This window comes from Sturnus vulgaris, unplaced genomic scaffold, assembly GCF_052056855.1.
Source record: "Sturnus vulgaris isolate bStuVul1 unplaced genomic scaffold, bStuVul1.hap1 Scaffold_180, whole genome shotgun sequence".
In the NCBI taxonomy this organism is placed as follows: domain Eukaryota; kingdom Metazoa; phylum Chordata; class Aves; order Passeriformes; family Sturnidae; genus Sturnus; species Sturnus vulgaris.
The window spans coordinates 4,364,646-4,381,395 of NW_028276110.1; positions in this window are offsets into that span (position 1 = coordinate 4,364,646).

Below are 16,750 nucleotides of genomic sequence, written 5' to 3' on the forward strand. Positions count from 1 at the left end.
CTTCCCTTCCCGGGTGGGGTTTCCCAAGCCTCGAGATCCTTGGCGAGTTGGTTGCCAAATATGGTGGGGAAATTCTTGAATCCTTGAGGCAGTACAGTCCATGTGAGCTGGGTCCTTTGTCCACTTTCCCATTCCAAGGCAAATATCTTTTGGCTGGCTTCATGGAGAGGGAGGCAAAAGAAAGCATCTTTCAAATCTAAACCAGTAAACCAGGTTAGTTAAGGTGTCAATACTGTTAACAAAGTGTATGGGTTTGCTACTACAGGACATAAATCCTCTGCTATTCTATTGACTGCTCTTAAATCCTGGACTACTCTGTACGTTCCATCAGGTTCCTGAACTGGTAATATGGGAGTGTTCAAATCAGATTCACATTCCCTTAACAGACCCCATTGCAAGAATTTTTCCATTACCAGCTGGATTCCTTCCCTACATTCTCTTTTTAAGGGATATTGTTTTATCCTTACTGGTCACTGTCCCTCTTTAAGCTTTACCTCTACTGGTGATGCATTCTTAGCTCTTCCTGGCTTCTCAGTGGCCCACACACCAGGGTACACCTGGTTGATGATATCTTCACTGATTTTAACTTCTATGGGAACCTCATTATTTGAATATATTCTTGAGTATCCACCTCCAGAGTAATCTCCCCTTTTTCAAATCTGATTGTTGCATTCAATTGTTCAAGCAAATCTCTTCCAAGAAGTGCACGTGGTGAATTAGGCATAAGGTATAAGAACTTATGCAAGCCTACTAGTTTTCCCAATTTATATTTTAGTGGTCTACAAAAATAAGCCTTTTCAGCTTGGCCAGTGGCCCCATTAACCATAATGTAATCTTCTTCCACCTGAGTTAAAGCTGTGTTTAAAATTGAACACATTGCCCCTGTATCAATTAAAAATTTTATTTGCTTTTGATCTTTTCCTTCCCCTGGCTTCATTATAACCAAGGGATCAGCTAGGGAAGATCCCCCTGGTTCCTGTCAGTCTTCATTTACATTTGCCACTACCCGTGCCCCTTTGTTTCCCTTTCCTCAGCGTTCTGGGCATTCATTTTTTCAGTGGCCTAATTGCTCACAAAGAGCACATTCTTTTATTCCTAGGCCCGGAGGGGGAAGCCCCTTTTTAAAATTTTCATCTTCCTTTGTAACTACTGCCATCACCCTTCCTTATTTCCCCTTAATCCCTTCTTCTCGATTGCTAAACACCCTCCAGGCTTCATCCAATAATATTTCTAAGTTTCTTCCTTCAGTGGGTCTGAATTTCTGAAGTTTGCATCTTATATCACCTGTGGATTGACCTAAAAATAATGACACTAACTGCTGTATCCCGATATCTGATCTGGGTCCAAAGGTGTGCTACGACGCATTGTGTCTCAGCCTGTCTAAGAACTCAGGTGGTGACTCAAAGGGACCTTGTTTAATAGCATATAAAGCTGAGCAGTTAATAGATTTGGGGATGGCTTTCTCTATTCCCTTTGCAATCCACTCCTGATATTCTTGTACCTTCTGTTTTCCTGCCATTCTATTCACATCCCACTTTGGGTCCTGGGGGGGGAAAGAATTCCTTTACATCCTCTCCCATGTCTTACAGTGCTCCTGGGCCAAATCCCAGGGTACCTTTGGGATCAGCTGTTTCTCTGGTTCTGTCATTGCATGGAACAGTAACTGTATAGCATTCCAATCCGGGTTATGTGATTTCACTATTAACCAAAAGTGTTCAGCTATACTTAGAGGGTCCTTTCTGTAATCCTTTACATTCCTTTTCCAAATTTCCAAATCATTGGTGTTGAAGGGAACCTTTAGTAGCATCATTGTTCCATCTGGTCCCACTTCTTCTCTAAGAGGTGCCTGCAAAGGTGCTGGTTGTTCCTTAGCTTTGCCCTTGTATGGGAGGATGCTGGACTTCCCAGGGGTGTTGGAGTTTGATCTGGTGCCCTTCCTGGGCTCCCACCCAACTCTAGTGATGGAGGAGGGGAGATCATCCAGATCAGAGTCTTCTTCCTTATATACCTTGTCATTTTTAGTGCACTTCTGACCAAGACTGCAGGCTGAGCAGCATCATTTTAATATATGTGAGACCCTTCTGTTTTCTCTTTCCATTGCTAGGATCAGTGGGTCTTGTGGAGGGTTAATACCACAATCCCTTTGCCATTCTGGGTGGTTCTGTGAGGTGAAAAACATCTGCATATGGTGCCTCATCCCATTTTCCTTCCCACCTTAAAAACAACATTAACTTCAACATGGTGTTACAGTCTCATGTTCCATTTAATGGCCACTTTGCCCCATCTTCTGATTTCTAGAGAGGCCACCATTGATTCGAGTATTTGATGAAAACCCTTTTGCTCTCCTTTTCTCCTGTCCCCACAACTTCCTTCCAGTGGGTTAGTATACATCCTAAAGGGCTCCTCCTGGGCACCTCTTTATTTTGCTGGGTCCCCATGATTTCTCTCCTTATTTCTCTTATCTCCTCTCCCAAACTTCTGCTGGCAATATTCTTTCACTTCCTCCCAGTGGTCATCGAAAACATGCCAATCCTTGGGAACTGAAAGACTCTTTGCACAGATCAAATTCACAATCTCACACTCAACCTATATTAATTCCTGAATATGATTCCATGGGTCCGGGGTACACCTGGGGCATGTAGGCGTCCACCTCCTAGATCTGCAGTGCCACTTCCTTTTGCACCAATGACACTGTAGGAGGTCCCAGGCTGGATGCCACCTTGGTGTCCAAATTGCTGGTCCACACGCAAAGCAAGGAATTGGTCTAACCCTTCTAGGTTCCCTTTCGATTAGAGGTTGCTCCCAATCCAAACCCAGATAACTATCTATGGAATCTGAGAATATTCCTCCCAATTGTACCTGCTCTACTCCCCTGTCCTCCCTTACCAACCGTACAAGTTTCCCTTGATCCCTCAAGAAATCCGGGGGCTCAATTTGGAGCCACCTAGAAAGGGCTTCCTCCTTGCTTGGTCGAGCGCTCCGCACTCACTCCCAGCTTCCACCACCTTTTCATCTCTGACAGTTTCCAAAAAAAATCACTGACCTGTCATTGACAGTTACAGACACAAGAGGGCATCATTACATCAGAAACAATAAAATCTCACGCCTCAGAAAAGAACAGAAATCTTAACTTGTTGCAATGACAGTTAATAACACAAGAGGGCAGTGTTACACCAGATATTGCACAGGTCCACTACAGAAAACAGAGCAGACATTCCCCAAAATCCAAACTCTCCACCACCAAAATGAGAGTGATGCAAACACAAAACACCAACCACCATATAAAATACTTCCTTCCACCACCCTACAACAAACAACAAGCACAATTTACCCAAAATATTTATGGCAGTTACAGTTATAGCAGTGAGTTATGCTGTTAATAATATTGATAACACTGTAGGTCCTGTTCAAGTTACCCCCAAACTTGCTCGTGGCCACCCTAAGTGGTCAACAGAAACCCCTTTGCCAGCTTCCAAATACCTTCCCCAAACCTGTCAGCTCTGTGTGTCGGATGTCTCTGACACACTGTTAGCCATGTGCAGGCATCCCTAGCGTCTTACAGGCTCACCTTACCTTGGGCTTCCCCCAAAACATTTTGGTCAAACGTTCCTCTAGGCCATATAGGAGGTTGGTAGCTCGTCCCCACAGAGAGTGACCGGGGAGCAGAGGTCAGCTCCAGAAAAAGTCCAGGGTGCACTGGGATGTCGATGTCCCCTGTGCTCCAGCAGACAGACGAAGACCTTCTGGCTGGCTCAACAACTGATTTCGAGAATCAGCACTTGACACTGCAATTGTAGAGAGTGTTTCATTGGCAGCACATGGGGGACACATGGGGGGATATTTCTTCCAAACCACGTGTACCTGGTCAAGACAGGTTCCAGGTATAAATACACATTGATCCCACAACCCCACACCTCCCTGCCCACCCATCTCCACCTTCTCTCCCTTTTTATTATAATTAGCTGCCACCCCTCCTGGTGGTTGTATTTGGTGGTTTTTGGGATGAAGGCCATATGTCTTCCTCAGTAATCACTGTTTGACCTCTGCTTTTCAGAAGGTGCAGTGGAGGTTTGGCTCTCCCTCAGGTCAGCTTGTCCCACTCAAAACCACCTGGCTGGTCCTGGCTGGTTTCTGGAGCCACAGGTTTCTTTTGTACGATAGCCAGGTCTTGCTTTGCTGAGTTTTTGCAATATATGTTATCTTAAAGCTTTTTCCTGGCAAATAAGTTCCTATATGGTTTGTTACACACTACTTCTGCTATGTGTTCAAATTCCCCTCTACCTGCTTAAGCATGTCATAGACTTCTAAAGTTCTGAATTTTCAAAACCATTGATGTTCCCCATCTCACTAGATCACCCTGGGAGCCTCTAGACCACACTGGGAGCAGGTTTGGGCGCATCAACCCTTACTGGTTTATACTGGGAGCTGCTGCCACAGGTCTCAGGGGCTCAGGAGTGGCTCCCAGTGCTTACTGGCTTATACTGGTGCCCTCCCACTATAAACCTGGGAGCCCTTAGACTACACGGAGGATGGGTTTGGGTGCATGAGGCCTTACTGCTTTATACTGGGAGCTGCCATCATGGGCCTCAGAAGCTCGGGGGTGGCTCCCAGTGCTTACTGGTTTATACTGGTGCCCTCTCAGTCTATGCCTAGGAACACCAGTGGGTGCTGGCGGGCAGGCAGGACCCTGAGGCCAAGCTATCCTTTGCTGGGGCACTGCTGAGCTGCGACTTCTCCAACTTCTCGGCCTGGCACCACTGCCTGCAGCTGCCAGGGACTCCAGAAAGGGCGAGGCTGGGGCACAACCCCACGAAAGGCTGTAGGAATGTGAGCAATTCCCCAGTAGAATTCCCACAATTTCACAGGATCCCCAAAATTTTCCAGCCCCTCCCTCACCTAAAGTGGGAGGTGATGCGTTCTGTTGGGTTGAATGAGTAGAACTGGTGTCTCTAAATCCCCTTTGACTTTAATGGGTACACCTGAACTCTGGTACACTTGAGTATTCAGATATTGGGGTGTCCCCCACTGCCCCCTGGAGATTTTGGGGTGACCCCTTTGCCCCCTCCCAGAGCTAGAGCTGGTGCAGAACACTGACTTCAGCAACCCCACGGATCAAAGCACCTGGGTGTACCTGCACTGCATCCTCTCCTGAGGTAACTCAGGGCTTCCTCCCACCCTTGAGGCCCTCACCTGGAGTTTTGGGGTACCCTCTGAATGTTGAGGTGCCCCCCAAGAGCCCTTCGGATGCCAAGGGTCATCTGTGTCCAAGTTGACTGGGAGGACAGTGGCCATCCTCTTCTCCTGACCCATCCAGGTGAGTTGGGACACTTGGGTGCTCCAAAAATAACCTGGAGATCCCCCAAAATTATCTGGGTACACCTGTGTACTCCCCCAAATCACCTGGATTACCCCAAAAATCACCTGGATACACCTGGGAACACCTTGAACACCTAAATCACCTAAATCCCCTGAGGGCCCCCAAAACTGGTATCCCAAAAATCTTCATTGCTTTGACTGGGTGGACCTGGTGTCCCTGAATCCTCACTGACTTTAAAGGGTACATGTTGAGTCTTGTTTATACCCATTTATCTCTGTGAATCTCTCCCAGTGGTCCCACTTATGCCCCAGTGCTCCCAGTAACCCCAGTGTCCCCCCTTAGCCCTTCCCAGTGCTCCCAGTTGATCCACTAACCCTTCCCAATCAAGCCCTATTAATGGGTAGTCCTGGTATCCCTCAATCCCCTTGGACTTCAATGGGTAGACCCAATGTCTGAAAATTTTTGGTGCCAAAAATCCCAACTTTGGTCTCAAAATTCCCAGATTTGGGGCTGAAAACAAAGATTTTGGGCTTAAGTGGAGGCACAGCTCCAGCACAGGCTGAAGGTGTGGGATCAAGAATTTGTGATTAGCTCCCAGGAATTATGCCAGGACTTCCAGAGTGTCAGCACCATGATCCTGAGATGGAAATCCCGGAATTCAGCCCAGTATTTCCCCCAAATGTCCCCATTTCAACACCAAATTTCTGCAAAATCCCCATTGACTTTAATGGGCAGACCTGGTTTCCCTAAATCCCTATTGATTTCAAAAGGTAGACCTGATCTTCCTAAATCCCCTTTGATTTTTTAAAATAGGTCGACTTGCTATTCCTACATTGCCATTGATTTCAAAGGGTAGACCTGATGTCCATAAGATCTCTCTTGGGAGATGAATATTACAAGAGATAGAACAACTGAGAGACATTGTCAAAGATGGTTTATTGCTTTATTTCATCAGTCTCATAGAAGGGTGAGACATTCAAGGTGTTACATCCAGTGCCATATCAGAAGCTTCCTCATTCTTAGTTACAAATGCCTTACGTTAGTTTTTTAGCCAATCAAAAACTTTTCTGAACTTTGTTAGTGTCTTTTTTTACCAATCATTAATTGCTTTACTTCCCATGGCTTTGGTGCAATGCATCATATTTCAGTATATCATATAACACTGCACAAACCTACATTGATACATCTTAACATCTAATGAACTTTATAACAAGTTATTTTTGCTAAACTTTAAAATCTTTTAGTATCTTACTTAACATACTGCTTTGCTTGCATAATCCATATTTCTGTTTTCTTGAAACATATTTTTACTTAAACTAAAAATTTATATTCTTGTTTTATGTCTGTTTCACTTTCATGCTCTAATTCTCTAAGCCTTCTCCAAGGTCTTAGGTCAAACCTTGTATCCATCTCCATCTCTGAGCCTGTATGCCCAAGGCCCTGAGAGCTCTCCGTGCCTGCATTTCCCACACTGCAGTATCCCAATGGACCCTTGGTTCCATGGGGACTCACAATGGCAGAAGGGTCTCCTTGGTTCCACAAGGTCCTGCAGAGCCCCTTGATTCAAAGAGGCCTCAAAGTGTCATCATGGCCTCCAGGATTCCATGAGGCCCCACAGTGTCATAATGGACTTTTGGTTCCATGGAGTCCAGCACTGTTCCATGAATCTTTGGTTCCATGGGGCTCTGCAGGGTCACAATGGACTCCTTGGTTCAATGGTGCCACACAGTGACACAATCACCCCTTGGCCCCACAAGTCCCCACAGTGTCACAATGGTTCCTGGCTTCCATGAGGCCTTGCAGTGTCACAATGGACTCCTTGGTTCCATGGGTCCGCAAAGTGTCACAGTGGCCCCTTGGTTCAGTGAGGCCTGTGATGCCTTAAGATTTTAGCCTTTATATTTTTCAAATCCTGTACTGCATTAGTGCATAACTCTAAACTCTAGATAATGTGTTAGTTAATTTTCTTCACATTTAGGTCAGACAAAACAATTCCTCTAGGCCTGAAACTCAAGGATACCCTACAGCCTCAGGCTCTGAAAAGTATAAACAAAAGTGAACTGGGGGGGGTGAGCTGGCAGAATATGACTTCATTACTTGAGCTGTAATTGGAGGTTTAACCCTTGATATGCAAATGAACTAAGCTTATATGTGTCTAGAACACTTGTGACCACTGTCCACATTTGGTGTAGCCTCTGGGCCACTATTGACTGGCCAAGGTGAATCTATTGAAGGTCTTTATTGAGATAATGAGCCCTATTGAGGTGACGTTAGGTCATAGGTTGGGCTTGATGATCTCAAACATCTTTTCCAACCTCATTAATTCTGTGATTCTGTTTCATAATAGTCTCCATTGTTCCATGAGGTCCTGCAATGTCATAATAGGCCTTTGGTTCCATGAGTTCCCACAATGCAAGAATGGACCCTTGGTTCCATGAGGTTCCCCAGTGTCACAATGGCCCCTTGGTCACAATGGACTTCTAGTTCCATGAGCTTTCATACTCTCAGCAACAGTTCTGCACTGACACAAGGGACCATATATTCCATGTGCCCCCATTCTGTCAAAATGGATTTTGGTTCCATGAGCTTCCACAGTGTCAAAAGGCCCCTTTGTACCTTCAGGTTCCATAGTGTCACAGTTGACTCCTTGGTTCTGTGAGGCCCTGCTGTCATCAAATCTCAAAAATATCAGAATAAGACAAATTTAACACTAATTTGGTTCTAAAGAGGGCATCATTTCTTTCAGACCTCAGTTCCAATGTGGGATAACTCCAAAACATATGTGGACACATGATTCTACAAGTGTGTTGCTTATATTCAGCAACTACATGTGTATAACAACTTAACCATTTCCATAAAACCCACCCAGGGTTACCAGGTTCAGTCCTTGCTATTTCTATCACTGCACCCTTGAGCTAGATGTCTTCTCTTCCAACCACCCTTGCAGGGAAAGCAGCCCCTCAATACCTTGTTTCTCTTCTAAATTGCACAGGCACAGTAAAAATTGAATTAACTATTTTGGTGTCAAGGCCAGGGCTCTGTGTGTGCAGGCAGAGGCAGGCAGGAGGCAGAGCTGTCAGCAAAGGAAGGGGCCAGCGAGGTGGGGCAGCCGGGGGATGACGACAGCCTGCAGGGACAGAGGCGCAGGGCATGGACACCGTAGGACAGCCTGGGCTGCAGAGGCCACAGGGATGGGCAGCAGCTGAAAGGCCCTGACAGAGCCAACTCCTGCAGCACTTGGGCCATGCAGGCTGGCCCTGGGCCTGAGGCCAGCAGGGGACAAGTGAGCCTTGCTGTGCTGGGGCCTCATTGCCTCCTTGTCCCTGCTCAGCAGCCTGGCAGGGGCCGCCCCATGGTGCTGCCCTTGGCATTGCACATGGCCAGAGCCCAGTGGCCCGGGAAGAGCCCTGAGCAATGAGGGAGGGACAGGATCTGCCTTGCCAGGGGCTGGGGCTCAGCCCTTGGCCCTTGGCATTCCTGAAACACATCCAGGTGTGCTCAGCATCAGAGACACCTTTCCCTTGTTTGTCCCCACCTGTCATCAGTGCCTCCAGTGTTCTGCTCTAACTGGAACTTGGGGACATTTTCTGAGTCATATCCCTCTATTAAAACTTCTATAAACTTTGGAGTTTCAATTTAATTTTGATTTCTTGAGAAGTTTTCCTTCAGCTTCCTCTCAGGGACTGATGTCCAGGGGCTCAGCACTGTTGGAAATTCCCAGCTCCACAGAGATGGGAAACTAAGAGGGGTTTTAAAAATATTTTATTCCATTATCAGTCTCCTTGAAGGGTGAAACATAAGAGATTTAAAACTCAATTCCATTCCATCTGAAGTCAAGTTATTTCCTGGTTACAATATTTTAATAATGTTTTTCAGTCTATTACCTTTTGCCACACAATGGTGGAAATAATTCTAACACAAATCACCTATTATTCTACCCCATTGTCACAATGCATCTTTCACAGTTCTAATTCTCAAAAATATCTGGTATTTTTGCAAGGCCATTGTTTGAAACTTGTTTCTAGTTCAATCTCTCTCTCAGCAATGTCTTCTCTATTCCAGGGCCTTTCTGAGTCAACACACCTTATCTCAGAGTTTGCATCCAGATGTACAAGACTGTGTGAGCTTTCAGTCAGGCTTTGAGAATCCTTTACAAATCCATTTCTCACAAATATCAATCACAGAATGCTGCAATCACCTCTGCTCTAAAGACCACGGTAATAAAATACAACCTTGAAAATTGGAATGGATATTTCTAAGAAGGTCTTTGTCTTATTTCTCCATAACTGGAGTTGAAAAACTTCTGAATTAACTGGACTTGACCAGAGGGAAATCTAGGCAGGACCATTGTTTGCTAAGAAATATCACAAAAAGTAACTTATAATTAAAATCCAAAGTTTCTAATGCTGTTCATGGGTCCCACTGAGGGACACAACTGAGAAAGTGTCCCCAGGTTCCAGTGTGAGCAGGAAATTGGAGGCAGAGATGACAGGTGGTGTGGGAAATGCAGGCACAGAGAGCTCTCAGGGCCTTGCTCATACAGTCTCAGAGATTGAGATGGATCCAAGGTTTGACCTAAGACCTTGGAGAAGTCTTGGACAATCAGAACATTAAAAGTAAAATTGATCTAAAACAAGAATATAAGTTTTAGTATAACTAGATCTATGTTTTAAGCAAACAGAAATATGCATTACGTAAGCAAAGCAGTATGTTAAGTAAGATAGTAAAAGATTGTAAAGTTTAGCCATAGAACCTGTTATAAAGTTAATTAGAAGTTTAAGATGTATCAATGTAGGTTGGTGCAGTGTTCTAGGATTGGTTGAAAAATGACACATTACTGCAAAGCCATGCGAAGGAAAGCAATTAATGATTGGTGTAAAAGGATGCTGGCAAACTTCACAGAAGTATTTGATTGGCTAAAAAATGAACATAAAGCATTGTAACTAAGAATGAGGCAGCTTCTGATATTATGGTGTTGGATGTAACAACTTTAATGTCTCACCCTTCTATGAGACTGACACCATGAGGCCATAAACCATCTTTTACAACATCTCTCAGTTGCCCCATCTCTTGCAATATCAATCTCCTGAAACACATTTTTTGACATCAGACATGACTAATGAAATCAATAGGGGCTTATGGACACCAGGTGTATCCCATTAAAGTCAATATGGATTTCAGGACAGCAGGTTTATCCATTGCAGTCAATGGGGATTTTGGTGAAATTTGGTCCTAAAATGGGGAAATTTAGGTAAATTTGGGGAAAATCTTAGGTTGAATTCTGGGAATTTCCACTCCAGGATTGCAGTGCCAATGGTCTGGACGTCCTGGATGAATTCCTGGAGGCCAATACCGAATTCCTGATCCTTCATCTGCTGTCTATGCTGGAGCTGAGACATCAGCTCTGCCCACTGAAGTCAAAGGGGATTGAAGGACACCAGGTCTACCCCAGTGAAGTCACTAGGGGTTTTAGGGACACCAGATCTACCCATTTAGAGGGCTTGATTGGGAAGAGTTACTGTTTAAACTGGGAGCACTGGGAAGGGCTGAGGGGGGACACTGGGGTTACTAAGAGCACTGAAAAAAGTCGGACCACTGGGAGGGATTCATAGAGATAAATGGAGATAAACAGGACTCCAGAGTTAACCCATTGAATCAGTAAGATTTTAGGGACAGCAGGTCTACTCTTTAAAGGCAATAAGGTTTAGGGCCACCAGGTCTACCCAGTCAAAGCAATGAGGATGCTTGAGACACTGGTTTTGGGGGGCCCAGGGGTTTTTGGTAATCCAGGTGTGCAAGGGGTACCCAGGTGTATCCAAGTGATTTCTGGGGGTACCCAGGTGATTTTTGGGGCACCCAAGTGGCCTGACTCACTCTGACAGGCCAGGAGAAAATGATGGCCACCGTCCTCTCAGTCAACGTGGACACAGATGACCCTTGGCAGCCGAGGGGCTGTTGGGGAGCACCCCAACATTCAGGGGGTACCCAAAACTCCAGGTGAGGACATCAGGGGTGAGAGGGAGCCCTGAGTTACCTCAGGAGAGGATGCAGTGCAGGTACAGTCAGGTGCTTTGGTGCATGGGGTTGGTGAAGACAGTGTTCTGCAACAGCTGCTGCTCTGGGGTGGGCAAAGGGGGCACCCCAAAATCTCAGGGGAGCAGTGGGGGAACCCCAGTATCTCAGTGGGGGCACCCAGGTATCCAGGAGTTCAGGTCTACCCATTGAAGTCACTGGGCATTTAGGAACACCAGTTCTACCCATTCAACACAACAGAACCCACCAGCTCCCATTTTAGGTGAGGGAGGGGCTGGAAAATTTTGGAGATCCTGCAAAATTGGGGGGAGATTTTTTGGGGAATCCCTCACCTTCCTTCAGCCTTCCAGGGGGCAGTGCCCTTGCCATAGTTCCTGGTGGCCAGCAGCAGCCACAGGCAGTGTTGCCAGGCCGAGGAGTTGGAGAAACTGTGGCTCAGCAAGGCCCTGGTGAAGGCCAGCTCGGCCTTGAGGTCCTGCCTGGCCACAAGTGCCTACCAGTGTTCCCAGGTGTGGACTGGGAAGGCACCAGTATAAACCAGTAAGCACTTGGAGCCACTCCTGAGCTCCTGAGACCTGTAGCAGCAGCTCCCAGTATAAACCAGTAAGGCCTCATGCACCCAAACCCATTCCCAGTGTGGTCCTGGGGCTCCCAGGTTTATACTGGGAGGGCACCAGTATAACCCAGTAAGCACTTGGAGCCTCTCCTGAGCTCCTGAGGCCTGTGGCAGCAGCTCCCAGTATAAATCAGTAAGGCCTCATGCACCCAAACCCATTCCCAGTGTGGTCCTGGGGCTCCCAGGTTTATACTGGGAGGGCACCAGTATAACCCAGTAAGCACTGGGAGCCACCCCTGAGCCCCTGAGCCCATTGCAGCAGCTCCCAGTGGAAACCAGTAAGCACAACCTGAAGTCACTCCCAGTAGGTCCCAAGTTCCATCCCAGTATAAATCAGCAAAGCCAGCATCCCCAGAAGCTGCTCCCAGTGGAGTGCCAAGCATCCCCAAGACCCCTCCCAGTATAATCCAGTACACCCCAGTTTAACCTGTAAAATCAAGAATATCCCTGTATAACCCGGTACAAACCACTACAATCCAGTCACCCCCAGCACCCCATCCCAGTACAAAACAGTATAACCCAGTATAAGGCACAGTTGGCCAGTAGGTCGTCCCAGCCAGCAGGGGGCACTCATACAGCCCTGCTCCCTTTCCCAGTGGAACCCAGTACAAACCAGTAACACCCCAGCACCCCATCCCAGCACCCCATCCCAGCACAAACCAGTACAAACCAGCACAAGCCACTCACAGTTGCAGGGGTCGGCCACCAGGAGGTGCTCGCACAGTGCCAGGTCCTCCCGGCCAGCAGGGGGCGCTGCAGTGTCCATTGTGACCCTACAGAACCAAGGAAACCCCTGTGACACTGCGGGGCCCCACGGAACCAAGAGTCCATTGTGAGACACCTGGGCCACGTGGAGCCAAGGAACCATTGTGACACTGGGGAAACTCATGGGACCAAGGGTCCACTGTGACATTGTGGGGCCTCATGGAACCTGTGAGCCATTGTGACACTGCACGGCCTTGTGGAACCAAGGAGACCACGGTGACACTGTGGGGCCACCTGGAACCAAGAGTCCATTGTGACACTCTGGAACTACAGAGACCATTGTTGAGAGATTGGAACCTCGAGGAGCCAAAAGTCCATTGTGATAGAACATGGCCTCATGGAACCCAAAAGAGCATTGTGACACTGTGGGAAACCATGGACCCAAATCTCCATTGTGACAGTGCAGAACCAAGGGGCCTTTGTGACACTGCAAGGCCTCAGGGAACCAAGGAGTCCAAAGGTCTCAAACATTTCTTGCAGGGTTCTGCCTTGGGGAAGGGGAAGCTGCTTGGTGGCACCTTGGCTTTAGCACACACTAATAGAAGGTGTCTGTTTTCAATGGGGACATTAAGGAGTTGTAGATTGCTTCAAAACAGAAAAAAAAAGGGGGGGGGGAGGGAACACTCCTTTTGGCCTGTGTGCAGCCAGTTCTTCAAGTAAAGCAGGTCCCAGGTGAATGAGGACAGACAGGATGGGGTTGGGGAATGTGCAGCAAGGTTGTCCACACTGGGTCAGACCTCAAGGCACAGCTTCTGTGAGCAGGCCAGAGCTGAGGAGAGACCCTGCATCAATATCAACCACAGAATGCTGTAATCACCTCTGCTCTAAAGAGAATAGCAATGAAATACAGTCTTCAAAATAGGAATGTGTATTTCTTAGAATCACTTGGAAATATTTCTCCATAACTGGATTTGAAAATCTTCCTAATGAATGAACTTCACCAGAGAGAAATCAAGGCAGAGCCATGGTTTGTCAGGATTTGCTTGATCCCAATCAGCCCCGTGGTGCATTTGGTGCTAAGCCCTTGAACCTCAGGGCCTGAGAGGAGATTGCACAAACCTTTCCAGGAGTCCAAGGCAGAAGAACAACCCAAAGTGTCTCAAAGCATTAATGGGTCTCACTGAAGTCCATCCCCAACACAGGCTCCTCATGAACTCCTTGGAGGAAAGAACTGGATGCCACAATCGCTCAAAACCCTCTCAGAGAGTCAGAGAGGAAAGGGAAATCCAAACTACCTTTAAAACCTTGAGTATCTCAATGTATTATTGAGACCCACTGAGTGTCAATATAAAGCTCTCAAGGGACTAATTAAAGTAGATAATTGGGGCCATGATTGCATAAACTACTAGAAGAGTTGGTGTCAAAAGGGAACCTCCAAGTACCTTAAAAAACTGAAGTATCTTGAAGCATTAATCAGCCCCACTTAGTGTTGTTAGTGACAAAGACTCTCAAGAGACTAATTAAAGCAGATAATTGGAGGCCATGATTGCACAAAGCTCTCACAGAATCCAAGGCAAAAGCAAAACCCAAAGTCCTCTGAAAAACCTGCAGTCCCTGGGAGCATGAAGGAGCCCCCAGGGCCATTCCTGACCAAGGCTCCCCAGGGACTCGTCCCAGCACATCCCTGAGGCCACTGGGATGTGGGGGGATGCTGAGGGCAGGACAAGGGGTGACAGTGGCCAGCCTTGCTGGGGCTGTGCCAGGAGGCCCCAGTGGCTCAGGACAAGGTGTCTCCTGCCAGCCCTTGGTGGCACAGACCCTGCTGTGCCCCAGGGCACCGAGATTTGCCTTCTCTTTGTGCCCACTTGTCACCAATGACTCCAATTTCCTGCTCTGACTGGAACCTGGGGACACTTTCTCAGTTGTATCCCACAGTGGGACCCATTAAAACTTCAGGAAATTTTGGAGTTTGATTGTGACTTGGAGTTCTAGAGAGGTTTCTTCAGCTCCCTCTCAGGGACTGATGCTCAGAGACTCAGCCCCAATCCCCAAGAGGGTCATTAAAGTCCTTGTGCTGTGTCTGTGCTGATGAGCTGGGCCAGGCTCCTGGCACAGAAGGCAATCCTGGGAACCAAGAAGAGCTTCAAAAACACATTTCTCTTGATGAGCAGCTCCTGTGCACAGCTCAGCAGGGCTGGGGCACTGCCTGCAGCCACCCCGGGCACAGCACAGAGGCACAGAGAGCTTCAATCAGTCAGGGCTGGGAAGATGCTCAGAAGTGCCTGGGGCAGAATCACTCCCAGCCCTTGACACAGGAAGCCTCTGGCTGCAGGACAATGCAGCTGCAGCTCCTGCAGTGATCTCCTAAAGCTGGAACATCTCAATGCCTGCAGACTGTGTGAGTACATTCTCTGATGATCTCTTGTGCAGAGCAGCCAGGGGTGCCCAGGGCTTTGGTGCAGAGCATGGTCCTGCAGCCCAGGGCGCTGTGCTGGGGCAGGGACTCTGCTGCCTGCCAGGGACAGCTCTCAGCCAGCCCTGGGAGCTGCTCCCAGCACTGGGGGACAAGGTCTGGGTGGAAGGAGACAGCTGGTGAGGCTTGGAAGGGTTGTCCTTGCGTGGTGAGGATGCTGCATAGTTCAGAACTGCTCCCAGCATAACATTTAACTCCAGAATGTTTCTAGGTAGATTACACAGGGAGCACAGTGAGGCAGGGCCTGCCTAAATAGGAAAATCCTGATTTTATAATCTACTGCTCTGGGTTGCTTAGATGGGAAATTGCATATAGATATTAATCTCTAAGTTCAGTTTGGAAAAAATATAATTTTTTTTTTCTCGAATCTTAATAAAGAAGGCACTGACAGAAATCAGTACAGGGTCCCTCACAGGCAGCATCAGTGTTGCTTTTCCAAACTCAGGGTTGCTGTGATGTTGCCATCAGAGCCTGCAGAGATAGAGCTGGCCTGGGCAGTGCCCTGTGCTGGGAGGGGTGTGCAGGGCAGAGCTGAGCCCCCAGAGCTGGGCTGGCCTCTGGCAGCACTGGCAGGGCCCAGCCCTGGGCACAGGGAGCAGCTGCTGGCAGGGACAGCTCCAGGCAGCAGAGCCCTGGGCAGGCAGTGGGGGGAAAGTGCCACCAAGCTGGGCTGGGATATTTCAAGTCCTCTCCAAACTGAACTATTCCATGATTATTTATTTTACAGATTCCCATGCCAAGACACAACAAATGTCCAACAGCAGCTCCATCAGCCACTTCCTCCTGCTGCCATTGGCAGACACGCGGCAGCTGCAGCTCCTGCACTTCTGCCTCTTCCTGGCCATCTCCCTGGCTGCCCTCCTGGCCAACGGCCTCATCATCAGCGCCGTAGCCTGCGGCCACCACCTGCACACCCCCATGTTCTTCTTCCTGCTCAACCTGGCCCTCACTGATCTGGGCTCCATCTGCACCACTGTCCCCAAAGCCATGCACAATTCCCTCTGGGACACCAGAAACATCTCCTACTCAGGATGTGCTGCTCAGCTCTTTTTCTTTCTGTTCTTCATGTCAGCAGAGTTTTCCCTCCTGACCATCATGTGCTACGACCGCTACGTGTCCATCTGCAAACCCCTGCACTACGGGACCCTCCTGGGCAGCAGAGCTTGTGCCCACATGGCAGCAGCTGCCTGGGCCAGTGCCTTTCTCAATGCTCTGCTGCACACAGCCAATACATTTTCCCTGCCCCTGTGCCATGGCAATGCCCTGGGCCAGTTCTTCTGTGAAATCCCCCAGATCCTCAAGCTCTCCTGCTCACACTCCTACCTCAGGGAAGTAGGACTTCTAGCCGTCAGTGGCTGTTTAACTTCTGGATGTTTTCTGTTCATAGTTTTCTCCTATGTGCAGATCTTCAGGGCTGTGCTGAGGATTCCCTCTGAGCAGGGACGGTACAAAGCCTTTTCCACCTGCCTCCCTCACCTGGCTGTGGTCTCCCTGTTTATCAGCACTGGGACATTTGCCTACCTGAAGCCACCCTCTATCTCCTCCCCATCCCTGGATCGGGCGGTGTCAGTTCTGTACTCAGTGGTGCCTCCAGTCCTGAATCCCC